Source organism: Aethalodelphis obliquidens, unplaced genomic scaffold (genome assembly GCF_003676395.1).
Source record: "Aethalodelphis obliquidens isolate GAN/ISIS:26980383/991018 unplaced genomic scaffold, ASM367639v1 scaffold6, whole genome shotgun sequence".
Lineage (NCBI taxonomy): Eukaryota > Metazoa > Chordata > Mammalia > Artiodactyla > Delphinidae > Aethalodelphis > Aethalodelphis obliquidens.
In genome coordinates, this window is record NW_020837950.1 from 13,064,224 (window position 1) to 13,077,390 (window position 13,167).

The window sequence follows — 13,167 nt, forward strand, 5'->3', positions numbered from 1 at the left end:
GCAGTCAGTGGGCACCCAGCATGGCCTCATTCAAAGAGAAATGATCACTTTCAACTCCCTTCTTCAGCTGAGATCCTGTTTTGCTTCCCCACCAGGTCATGAGAAGACAGAGGATTGTGCTATATCAGTTTGCAGGGAGTCTGGATTCTCATTTCGAGGAAAAAGAAGAGAATTAATTCTTAATCAGACCAATACCACATGAAAGACTCATTTTGTTCGGCTGACAAATGTTTAAAATTTTTAAGAATTATTTACCAAACCTTTAAATTGGGAAGCTTCACAGAAACAATCAGAGCAATCAGAAATTCTAGCAATAGAGACCTACATTCCTACATGGAAAAGATCGGTTGGAGCCTAGTAGCCACTGTGCCCTTCCAAGGGGCCTCCATTTCCCATGGTCCCCAAACAGCGCTCTCCTTCCATTTATGCTACTTGCCCAGCAGCTTTAAGCTTTTGAGTTTACAAGCTAGGTCAGTGTTTTTCAAACTATAGATTATGACCTCTTTGTGAGTCGTGAAGTCAGTGTAGTGGATAGCCAGCACTAAAAAAGGGAAAAGGGGAAAGAGGGGAAGGAAGAGAAAGCAGAGGAAGAGGAAGAAATAGAAACTATCAGAACATACCACCTGTAGTAAGGGTTCATCGTACTTGATGAAACTTTTGTTTCAATTGTGTTTGTATGTGCTTGCACATAGGTTACAATATATATATTTCTCCCTGTAAGTTGCAATAAAAAATATCAATATTCTATGTTAAACCATTTTCCTCTACCTGAAAGATTTTTTCTTTGTGGTTTTAAAAGAAATGGAAACATTTTATGAGCCCTGTAGTGGGCAGAGTAATGACCCCCTCAAAGATGTCCACACCCAAATCCTCAGAACCTGTGAGTAATGTTACTTTTATGGCCAAAGGAACATTGCAGCCACAATGAAGTTAAGAATCTTGAGGTGGGAAGATTATTCTGGACTATTCGAGTGGACCCAGTAGAATCCCAAGGGTCCTCAAAGGAGAGTCAGAGAAGGAAATGTGATGACAGAAGTGAATGTTAGAGTGATGCAGCTTGAGCAGGACTCGACTGGTTTGGAAGATGGAGGGGGCCACAAGCTAAGGAATGCAGGCAGCATAGTGCCTGGCATCATCAGTGTGTGATGCAGGGAAGACAGAAATTGGGAGAATTCTTTTCACACTTCCAAAGAATCACAGGATTCAAAGTGACTGTGAAAGAAACTTAAAGCCCAACTATTGGGTGGCCCCGTTTTTTCCCCCCGCAGAATGCCTAGAGACAATGAAATTGTTGGCTGAAACTGTTTGCTTTCAACAGAGTTGGTGATTCTGGTGCTTCACAGAAACTACATTTGGGAGAGGGTGAGCAGCCTCTGGGGAAAGTACTTGACCGAGAGACGGGAGAGGGAGACTGGAAAGGGGCAAGTGCACTAAGAGGCCTGAAGAAGTAGACCGAGAGAGAGAAAGAGAGAGAGAGTCCGCAAAAATGGAAAGAGATGTTTACAGAAAAGAGGAAGGGAAGAAGGAGGGGAGGAAGGAAAAAAGGAAAGAAGGAAGCAATCTGGGGATCTGAAGGGACCCAGGAGGAAAGCTGGGGAAAGAAGAGAGAAAAAGCAAAGCAAGTAGTGAGCCTCAAAGTAAACTTCCTTTCTTCCCATAGCTGACGCTGAGTACAGAGTTGAGCTTCACAGGCCAGAAGCCATCTGCGGCATCAATCCCAGCCCCATGCTGCTGCCGTGGTCAGTGGGAGCTGCACATATGGGACCCAGGCATAATGCAGCCCGAGAAACCAGCGGGCTCCCATATGGTGAGAGGCTGCCTTTTCTCTGCTCTCTTTACACAAAGCTGCTATTGACATCAAAGTGCTCCCTGTGACCCATGGTGTTCACTGCTCAAGCTCCCAGGCCTCTGTTTCAGTCTCAGAGCATCTCTGTAACTGTCTGAACCAGTCGTCTTTAGGGGAGTAGACCCTATGCCCAAATTTGTAATAATCTCTCTGTTTTCCACGGTGTGGGTTTTGTTTAGCTTAATGCCAATAGTCAGTTGGTTCCAGGTGACCTTTTCACCTCTTAGTATCACTTAATAAAGAAATTTTTTTAAAGGAGATATTTCTTTAAATGTATATATGTATACATAGGATGAATATGAATATATTGAATATGGAAGCATTTTGTGGGTACACACACACACATACATATGTATACAAGCACACACCCACATAAAGCTTCCATATCTAATGTCTAGGAAACCAAGAACAAAGCATTGCAGGGTATTTTTCAATAATCCAGAGCCCCTCTTTCATTTCTATTTTTATTATTTTAAAGAGCACGTCTCACAATGAGATGCATTTCTTAGCTCTCTAGGCGATTCACTGGGACCACACTTAGCTGGGCCCCTCTTGTGGTTTTTAATTTTACCCCTTTCAGTTGACTTTTGCACATATAATCATTCATTTCTGTAAGCTCTACCCCAGGAACTTTTTTTAAACAAATTTTGTCCATGCGGCTTTTAATTGTCCTCCCCAAATTGTGTCTGGTAGGTTGATGTTCCCCCGGGTCTGGGTTTTTAGCTTACTCAGTTCTTTCTTCCTCGGCTGACACTGGGTGGTCTCTCTGCCTTGTCTGGCCTTTAAGTATCAAAACCAGCTCTGTTTTATGTTTTTCACACAGTTCACTTTTCCATCTTGGCTTAGGGACTGAGATATTATTCCTTCTTCTTCTTTCTCAATGGCTTGTGATTTTTCACAGAGGATGGCATTTAAGATTTGTCGTCTTGGGTATCAAATCTGTGCACAGATAAACAAACAGGACAGTAGTTACATAACTTCTTCAGTCTCAGTTTTTAAATGTATGTCTATTTCTCCTGCCCTGAATTTGGAGGACAGAAGAGTCGATATGTTTTCATCTTCTCTTAGACAATTTATTTAACAAGTACTTATATTGTACTTACCATATACAAGGAACTAGTGCTCAATGCTTCCCAAATATGAACTAATTCAATCCCCAGGACAACCTTCTGAGGATGGGGCTGGGATTCTTCATAATGGTGGCTCCAAGAGGTAAGTTACTTGCACAAAATCACATGTCTGGTAAGCAGCAGGGTTGGGATTCAAATCCAGACAATCAGATCCTGTATCCAGGCTGTTAACCACTACATTAGGGAAAAAAATGGGACAGGAATTTCTTGTTTTAAGACTTTCTGATGAGTCAGTTCAGTGTTTCCAGGACTAACATCAATTTTTGACTCTATTTACATTAGACACAAACGATTTTCTTTTTTTTTCAGAGTACTTCTTTAGGAAAAGTATTAGAATGCATAACAAATGCATGCGGAGTCCTATAATCCTGCTGAGGTATTTTATTTTCATCTTTCCCTTTTTAAGGCAGATGGGCTGAAGTCATGGTTCTGGGATGTCTAACAGCATCTGTGCCTCTTTTTACCGTGTTACCCCATCACTTCCTTCTCGTAGCTTTTCGTGAGTTTTGTCATCAACACACAGGGCCTGATTTATGTTTTGAGAGCCACACCCTTTTCAACAAAGCACACACAGATGCCATACATAAATGAAAGGTGACCTTTACCCACGGAAAGAATTTTGATGAATCACGGGAAGTAATATACTGTTCAAGGAAAATAGTTGTTTGATCATTTTGTCTTTTTCTTCTTTTTTTTTAAGTGTAAATCACTTCCCGTGAAGAGCAATCTGAGTCTGATGAGCTTCTTTAAGTGGAGACTACAAAGACCCCCCAGCATATTAGGTAATAATTCCCCTTGTGCTGGGCTCTGATTTACTGCTACTGATGGGATGTGCATATTGGGAGGCAGGAGGAAGTTGAGGGCTGTTGGATGGAATGATAAAAAAAAAGCATTTAGATTAGTCGCTGAATATTTCTTGGTTATGGAACAAGGGCTGGACTGTCCATAGCAATGTTTTCAGACTATGGACTGGGATCCATTAGTGGACTCTAAGGTCAGTGTTAAAAGAAATTGAAAAAAACTAAAAGTTAGAGGAGAATAGAAAACATCAGAACGCATGACACAGAGTAACAACAGATAGAGTTTGGTGAAACTTTCCTAAATGTGTGTGTACACAGAATGTGTATACTAAGCTGCAATGTACACTGTATCTCTTACTATGTATTACGTTCAAAAAAAGTTTGAGAAATACTGCTCTACAGAATAGAAGCCACCACAGACACTTTCTCTACCTTCTGAGAAAAACTACGAGACAAAGTGACAATTCTTGATGTTCTAAGAGGTGTTAGGGGAATTCTATACAGGCGATTCTACAGGGAGTATTAAGAGGGATCAATTGTAATAGGAGTAAGTGGCTCTATTCTTCTTAGTGAGGGTGCATTTCTGAGATGCAGTCAAGAAAGAATTCTGAAGAGGGAGGTCAGCGTCCAAGGAGATATGAAACGGTGGCTCTTCCAACTTCACAGGCTGGGAGAAAAAACTCAAGTTGCGAATGGCCGATGAAGGTAGATTGTGAAAATATCCTCCTGTTAGGAGCAAAGAAGTAGAGTCCAGGAGAGAAGAGGGTGAGGAGATTGGATCTAGAATAGCAAACTAGATGCCTTTTGGCCAAAACTGAACCGTAGATATTTGCTTTGACTGGTCTGCTGTTTTAAAAATTAAGATGTTCCCATAAAACTTGGGATTTCCAGTTTCTCTAGAAAAATCAGAAGACCTGGCACCACTGAGTCTGCACTCATGCATGGCAGCAACTGGCTGGCACCAGTGAGGAGGGGCTCCCTGTGTGCTATCACCCATGACTGCCACTAGCACATTTGGCTCTTAAAATTAAACGTTCAGTTTCTCAGTTACAGTAGCCACATTTCACGTGTTCAATAGCTACATGTAACTGGTGTCTACCATATTGGTCAGCACAGGTACAGACCATTTTTATCATCACAAATAGTTCTACTGGACAGTGTTGCTTTTAGACCCTGTCTCCCCACTAGTCACTGCTTTCTCCCCCTGGGGCAGCCCCACTCCTTTCTGCTCTCTGCCTCACTCTATTTGCAACAAGGATTTCTATTTGTAACTCCTATAACACAATACTTAGGTTAGGTTGGCTGAAAAGTTCTGAGTAAATCATGGGAATTGAAACCTACCCCAATTGACCACAGACTAACTGAAGTATCTTGAATTGAGTGTGTGTGTATGTGTGTGTGTGTTCTTTGCAAGGGAAGGAGTGACATGAGAATTACGGATATCGTGTATGTGTAAATGGCATCTTATAAAGTTACTCAAATAGAAGAGTGGGTTTCAGTTAAAGTTCTTCATTACAGGGAAAAACTGTAGAAAAATAACCTGATTTCCTGTCATCTGCAACTATGGATATCCAATGGGGTGCTCAGACAGAACCAAAAAGACCAAATCTGGTGACAGTAACTAAGAGTAAAGCAATGAATAACTTTCCAGATAAAAGTTAATATCCTGTTACGATGCAGGTGGATAGAGTACCTTCCGGCTCTGCCCAACTATCACAGAATACAAGGGAGAAATGACAGCAATTGAGTTTATTTGATCAGTGTAGGAAGCCAGTTGGGGTAAATCAGACCTGAGAGAACTGTTTGGTTTGAATTGTCTGACAATTCTAAATTAATCAGATGAGCTTAAATCTCCATGTTATTTATGCAGGCACAGTCATTAAATATTCACCTTTGAGCACAGTAACACACACACACACACACACACACACACATGCCCCTTTAATTTCCAGGAGCCTAATGTAGTTGCCAAGAACCTAAGATGGCATAATGCCCTTAGAGTCATTACATGTTAACACATTTGGGGTCCATGTTGTATTTTAGCAAATTTTAACTGTTATTTCTTCTGTCTTGGTTGCCTTTCCTTGCCTTAAACTCTTTTGCTGTGGAAATGCATGGAAAACATGAGAGGATCCTGAAATTCTTTGGGCAGTGAGAAAATTTTGTTTTTCAACCTGCATTTGTTCATTGGCATCACTACCTACATTTTTGCAGGTTCACATATGAAAATAATTATTCCTCACTTCAGGAAGTCCGTTTTTAAAAGTCCATTTGACTTCAAAGCATCCAGCACCCTTAACAGGGTCAGCCTAGCTGAGGAGACAGCTAGCAGGAGCCCTAGCCTGGGGGAAATCTGGACTTTCCTGGCTCCTTATCTCTTGGAACTTGTGCTGGAGTCCAGGAGTAGGGGCTGTGCCCACCCAACAGGAGAAGTACAAATGTCCATCCCTAAGAGCTGAGAATAGGGCACAGCTCTCTCAGTCTTTCCTGGAGTCAGGACCAAGTGCTCCAAACCCTGGTGCATTTTATGGGCGTGGCAGAAGGTCCCAGCACAGGGTCAGGGCAACTGCCATCTTGCCGTGATATGTGACCTTAGGTGAGTCTTTTAGTGTCTGTGAGTTTCTGTTGACTCAGGTGTATGGAAGGTTTCAACCGGATCAGTCTCCCTTTTGATAAATATAGAAATCTCACATCCTTGTTGGATCTACCTCACAGTCACTGCGAAATCAACCTTTCTCCTAAAGCATCAATAGAATTGAGATCAATGTTACGCTTCGGTGAATAAAACAGAAAATGTTCACATTTGCACACATGGTAGGAATTAAGTCTACTTAAAAGCCCCACACCAGCACTTCTCAAATTGTAGTGGGTGGAAGAATCATTTGGGTAGGCTTATTTAAAATGCAGATTCCTGGATCTCTCCTCAAGAGATTCTATAGCAGGTTTGGGGAGGTGCTGGGAATCCGCATGAACAATCATACCAGGTGATTCATTGTCCAGAGGGGATATTTTGAGGAATCCTGGCGTTGGCTTTACGTTTCCAGATGTGCAGAAACCACGTCTGTCCTGTTCAGCATAGAATTCCAGTGCACCGAATGCCTTGTAGGGCACTCAGTGTTGGCCATATGCCTTGTTAATTTAATCCCTCCAAATACTTTTTTGTAACATCCAAGAAGAACATGTCAAGTTTCTTTTGAGAGAAAATATTTTTATCTGATTGGTTCACTGTTTTATATTCAGCCGTGAAGATGTGCCTGGCACATTGTAGCTGCTCAGTAAACATTTGTTTAGAGATTAGATGACTCTCTATTACACAATGATTAGAATTGCTCTTCGTGGGCTTCCCAGGTGGCGCAGTGGTTGAGAGTCCGCCTGCTGATGCAGGGGACGCGGGTTCGTGTCCCGGTCTGGGAAGATCCCACATGCCGCGGAACGGCTGGGCCCGTGAGCCATGGCCCCTGAGCCTGCGCGTCCGGAGCCTGTGCTCCGCAGCGGGAGAGGCCACAACAGTGAGAGGCCCGCGTACCGCAAAAAAAAAAAAAAAAAAAAAAAAAAGAATTGCTCTTCGTTTTCCAAATATGAAATTATATGTTCTGAAATGCCTGCTGCCTTAGGAGGGCAACTGTGGTCTCCACCCTTACAAGCCAAGTGAGAATGTTGGACTGTAATTGTCCTTTAAACTGTCTCCCCAAATGAGGCTTCACGGCTCAGTCTTCTTACTGGGAGAGGCCATAGCGTGAGAACAAGGCATCAACCTCCTCCTCTCCCCTCCCCCTCCATCACCACTACCCTCTGACGGCCTGTCCCAAAGCACCCAGCCGCACCTGTCCTTGCACTCTACTGTCAACACCTGCTGGCCTTCCTGCCCACCCTCACACCCCAGAAGAGCAATTCTGGCTCCCTCATCTGTGTTCCTAGCACCGAGCACAGTGCCTAATGATGGATGAGGGAAGATCAAGGTGGGGACAACACACAGGCTGAAGGGCAAGAAGTGGGGGGCCACTTGCCCCTTGCCACCACCTTCTCTTCCTGCAGCCTCAGAGGACAAGTCCTCAGAGATGTCCTCCTGCCCCTGAACTAAATTTTTCCACTCCTATTATTTTCCCATAATAGCCCATTCTCTTCTATCACAGCACAGGTACCAATCGTTAACTATACGTTTACTGGATTCCCTTCTTGTTTATTATCTGTCTCTCCAGCTAGATTGTAAAATCCATGGGGCAAACCGATGTCTGTTTTATGCTCTACTCAGAATCTCAAAACAATGCTTGTAGGTGCTCAATACATATTTACTGAATGAACGAGCTGATGAATGAATGAACGAAGAAGTATGCCTAGTAATGTCCTGAGGCCATCTTGTAGATCCATCTGCTCCAGGCAGGAAGCCTCGCTTGCTCCGGTTAGCCTTCCCCTCACCTCCTACGCCAGTTCTCCCAGCAGTGAGGGAACTCCTACACCAGGTCAGAGTGATGGCTCTGATTGGTTATTCCCTGGGGACACCTATCAATCGCTACAAATAGTTTGCTGGTTGACACAGGGTCTTAAGAAAATGATGCAGTACCCCTACATAGACGGAGATGATCTTATCTCAAAATTCATTTTTAAATGAATAAATCATAATAATAGCTCTCATTTTTGAGCCTTTACTCTGTGCCAAATACATAACGATATCCACTATTTATGGAGCATATGTGCCAAGCATTTTAAATATATTACTTCATTGAAGTCTTACAAAACCAAAGACAGGTCCTATTATTGTCTTCATATTACAGCCAAGAGCTTGGATAAGTCAAGTGTTTTGCCGAAGGTCAGACAAGTCATAAGTGGTCAAGAGAGATCATCTCTCTCTCTCCCTCTCTGTCTGACCCCCAAATCCATGTATGTTCCCTGCTATCCACTTCCAAATCTGCTCTGAAGAGGAGGAGGGGGTATATTCATGCCCAGATGGAAAAGATGAGCAGTGGACGTGAGGGAGGGACGGGGTAAGGAAAGAAATAGAGGGCAGATTTCTAACTTGTGTGAGATACACGTGACCCTCATGGGCTGGAACTATAACCTTCCCTTTATGAGAGGAAGGAAAGCCTCAGTCCAGCTGAGGGACTCATCCCAGTGGGCCAGGGAAGTAGAAGTTCAAAGTCACAGATCCAGTCCTTTCGAGGCTCTGCTTTCACCTTCCGTCTGCCCAAACGTGAACCCCGCTGCCTTACTCAGGTCTCAGGCACTTTAGGGAGAACACTGGGTCTAAATCTTCTCGTGCTTCACCCTTGCCTTGATAGGAGTGCCCTGCAGTGGCTGGGTAATCGATTCTGCTTAGCAAGTGAACCAAAAATATTACAGTTCTGACACTCTCTTCTTCTAGCGTTAAAGTCTTTGCTGTGTCTCAAGGAAAGTTGCTGTTATCCAAATATGTCCCAGAACACACAGCCTCAGTGATGCTTTTGTTCATCAGAAAATATGGAGGTGAGGCATCTATTGTTAGTTACAGAGGACAAATGAGTTTTGCTTTGCAGCTACACTTGAAGCATTAAAGAATGGAAATTTTACATATCTTTTTCTCCTTCCCTTCTTCCTTCTTTTTCTCCCTTCCTCGCTCCCATTCTTCCTTCCTTCCTTCCTTTTTTTTTTAAAAAAAGATAACATCAAAAGTTAGAAGTAGGGGTTTCCCTGGTGGCGCAGTGGTTGAGAGCCCGCCTGCCGATGCAGGGGGCACGGGTTCGTGCCCTGGTCCGGGAAGATCCCACATGCCGCGGAGCAGCTGGGCCCGTGAGCCATGGCCACTGAGCCTGCGCATCCGGAGCCTGTGCTCCGCAACGGGAGAGGCCACAATAGTGAGAGACCCTCATACCTTAAAAAAAAAAAAAAAGTTAAAAGTAGTTTGAAAACTATTTTAACTTTGAACTGCCTTGACCTATTGAAAATAGTCATTATGAAATTATTGATTCAACCATGTATTGATAGAAATTTTGATAAGTGCTTTTGTTGAACATAATTCTAGGTGCATTTACTTCTTACCAGGTGATTTGGCTTAGTGTCTAAGGTAGAGTTCTGCTTGTCTCCCAGAACTGTTCTGTCTTAGTCATTTGGGCTGCTATAACAGAATGCCATAGACTGGGTGGCTTATAACAATTAATATTTGTTTCTCACAGTTCTGGAGGCTGGGAAGTCCAAGATTAAGGGTCTGGCCAAATCAGTGTCTGGTGAGGACCCACTTTCTTGTTCACAGACAGCTGTCTTTTCCTTGTGTCTCACCTGGCAGAAGGGGCAAGGGAGTTCTCTGGGGTCTCTATTATAAAGGCACTACTGGAATTTCATTCATGAAGGCTCCACCCTCACGACCTAATCACCTCCCAAAGGCCCCACCTCCAAATGCCATCACACTGGGAATTAAATTTCAAGATATAAATTTTAGTGGGGACAAAACCTTTCAGTCTACAGCAAGTTCCTTCTCAATAGTTCGACTTTTCACTGTTTCCTTATCTTATCTTACTGTTCCAATTCCAGAGGAACTCAAACTGTGTAAGAGAAACAGCAGGAAAAGCAGACCACCTGGATCTGTGAATCTCAAGCTATTTCTGCATGCTTCATCCCCAACCCTGTCCCTCAAGCCCAATTTTTTTCACTGCTGCATCACCAAAAGGACAGGTAATCAGTCAGTGAGTTTTCTGTCTTTTAATCTGGGAGCAGAAGACCACCTGACCTTTAATTAGCAGCTAGCAAGGGAGATAAAAAGGGAAATAAATATTAATAATATCTATTTTATAAAACATTCAATTTTGTTCACATGAATACTAATCAAAGCCTGCATAAAATCATAGCACATCATGTTTGAGGAAAACATGTGAGTTATAATAGATCCTATTTCCATAATTCTAACATGCTGTAATTTCCATCTGATGAAATGTAGCTATGAAATTAAAAGTGCCATTTTATGTGTGAAAGTTCTAAACCTGGACTGAAAGTGAAGGAAGATATTTTTTAGAGTTCTGAAAAGAGGACAGAAAAATGGTGGAAATATGAAATATTCTCTTGAAATTTACTAACAATTTAGGAGAACTAGTAAGAAAAGCAGCCAAAACTTTGCATGATTGCTAAGAGGGAAAAAACAGTCTTTAAAAATGTTACCATATATCCAGCCCCTAGAACAGTTCCTGCCAAAGAATAGGGCCTCCATACGTATCTATCTATCTATCTATCTATTTATTTATTTATTTATTTATTAGCGGTAAGCGGGCCTCTCACTGTTGTGGCCTCTCCCGTTGTGCTATGTATGTGCAGGCTCAGTGGCCACGGCTCAGGGGCCCAGTCACTCGACGGCATGTGGGATCTTCCCGCACCAGGGCATGAACCCATGTCCCCTGCATCGGCAGGCGGACTCTCAACCACTGTGCCACCAGGGAAGCCCCATACATATTTATTGAATGAATTTTTGAGCACAAGTTTTGGGGAGAAGGCAGGAGGGAAAGGACAGAGCAGTCCAAGAACCAGATTTCATGAGAGCCAAGAGGGAGGTGGTATGGGGAGCTGAGGGGATATGATAGTTGGACTTCAAAGGCAAGGTGTCTGTAGTAGTTTCTAAGGCTGTCATCACAAAGTACCATTAACTGGGTGACTTAGAAAAACAGAAATTTATTGCCTCATAATTGGGGAGGTTAGAAGTTGAAAACTGAGGTGTCAGCAGGGTCATGATCCCTCTGAAACCTATAGGGGAATCCTTCCTTGCTTCATTCTAGCTTCTGGTGGTTTGCTGGCAGTCTTTGGCATTTCTTGGTTTGCAGCTACACAACTCCAATCTCTGCCTTTGTCATTGAGCGGTGTTCTGTGTGTCTTCACAGGGCCATTTGCTTATAAGGGAACCAATCATATTGGATTAGGGACCCATCCTACTAGAGTACAACCTCATCTTAACATTGCACCTGCAATGACCCTATTTCCATATAAGATCACATTTTGGGGTGCCAGGGGTAAGGACTTCAACATATCTTTGTTGAGATTACACAATTCAACCCATAAGAGTAGATATTTAAAAATCAAAATGAGACACCCATTGGGATGGCTATTACCAAAAAACAAACAGAAAAAATCCCAGAAAGCAACAAATATTGGTGAGAATGAGGAGAAATTGGAACCCCTTTGCACCCTTGGTGGGAATGTAAAATGTTGTAGCTACAATGGGAAATTGTATGATGTATCCTTAAAAAATTATAGGTAGAATTACCATATGATACAATGATTCCATTTCTGGGTATATATCCAAAAGAATCAAAAAAGGGACTCTAACAAATATTTGTTTACACATGTTCATAGCAGCATTATTCACAATAGCCAAAAGGTGAAACAACCCAAAAGTCCAACGATGGATGAATGGATAAACAAAATGTGTTATATATACATAATGTAATATTATCCACATTCAAAACGGAAGACAATTCTGACACATGCTACAACATGGATTAACCTTGAAGACATCATGCAAAGTAAAATAAGTCAGTCACAGAAGCACAAATATTGTATGATTCCACTCATATGAGATATCTAGATGAGCTCGATTCACAGCGACGAAAAGTAGTATGGTGATTGCCAGGGGTGGGGGGGCGGGGGAAGGAGGAATAATGGAGAATTATTGTTTAATGGGCACAGAGTTTCAGTTAGGGAAGAGGAGAAAGTTCTGGAGATAGATAGTGGTGATGGTTGCACAACAATGTGGATGTACTTATGCCACCAAACTTAAAAATGGTGAACTTCGTATTACATATTTTTTACCACAATAAAAAAATCAAAATGAGGATTTAATAAAGGGATTATTAAGGGCAAAGAATAGGGGATTAGGAGAAACCCATGTAAGTGCTCTCAAGAAGTAAATAGACCTGACCCCAGGGATATCACGGAAGAGGCATGGACCAAGATGGTAAGGGTCGTGCAGAGTGTGTAGGAGTGGACTGTATGGTCAGGTCACTCAGGATGGCTGTTCTCTTGCTCTCTGCCCATACCCTGCCCAACCAGTGCCTGCTTCACTCATATCTTACACGCATGACTGACCTTCCTACGTACTTGCTCCGGGCCCCAGCTGGTGATTGTTTTTATCAAAGGGGTGGTGAGGGGGTGTGCCTCTACTGATTTCCCTGGTAACTAATGAATCTACAGACCTCAGTTCCCCTATAACTGGTAATCTCCCTCCTCCCCCAACCTTAGCAAAGACTGCCACCATGTCCTGCCCACTGTGTACCGCACACGGTGGGGTGTTGCTCCAGGACCTTGCTTTCAGACGTGTAAGCTCCCCCATCCATTAAACTACTGATGTCTCAAAAAAAAAAAAAAAAAAAAAAAAGTAAATAGAAGTATAGCTAAATTGGAGAGCTAAATAATACTATGTTACTCTAGTCTGGAACTTAAG

At 42.7% G+C, this 13,167-nt stretch overlaps 1 long non-coding RNA gene across 1 annotated transcript; it reads left to right on the top strand.

Annotated features, from left to right (window-relative positions):
* The first annotated feature begins 1,577 nt into the window (after window positions 1-1,577).
* Window positions 1,578-10,451, top strand: LOC113618682 (uncharacterized). Its single transcript, XR_003432086.1, has 3 exons — window positions 1,578-1,807; window positions 3,677-3,758; window positions 10,278-10,451. It is a non-coding gene; the product is annotated as an uncharacterized LOC113618682 (long non-coding RNA).
* The last annotated feature ends 2,716 nt before the right edge of the window (window positions 10,452-13,167 follow it).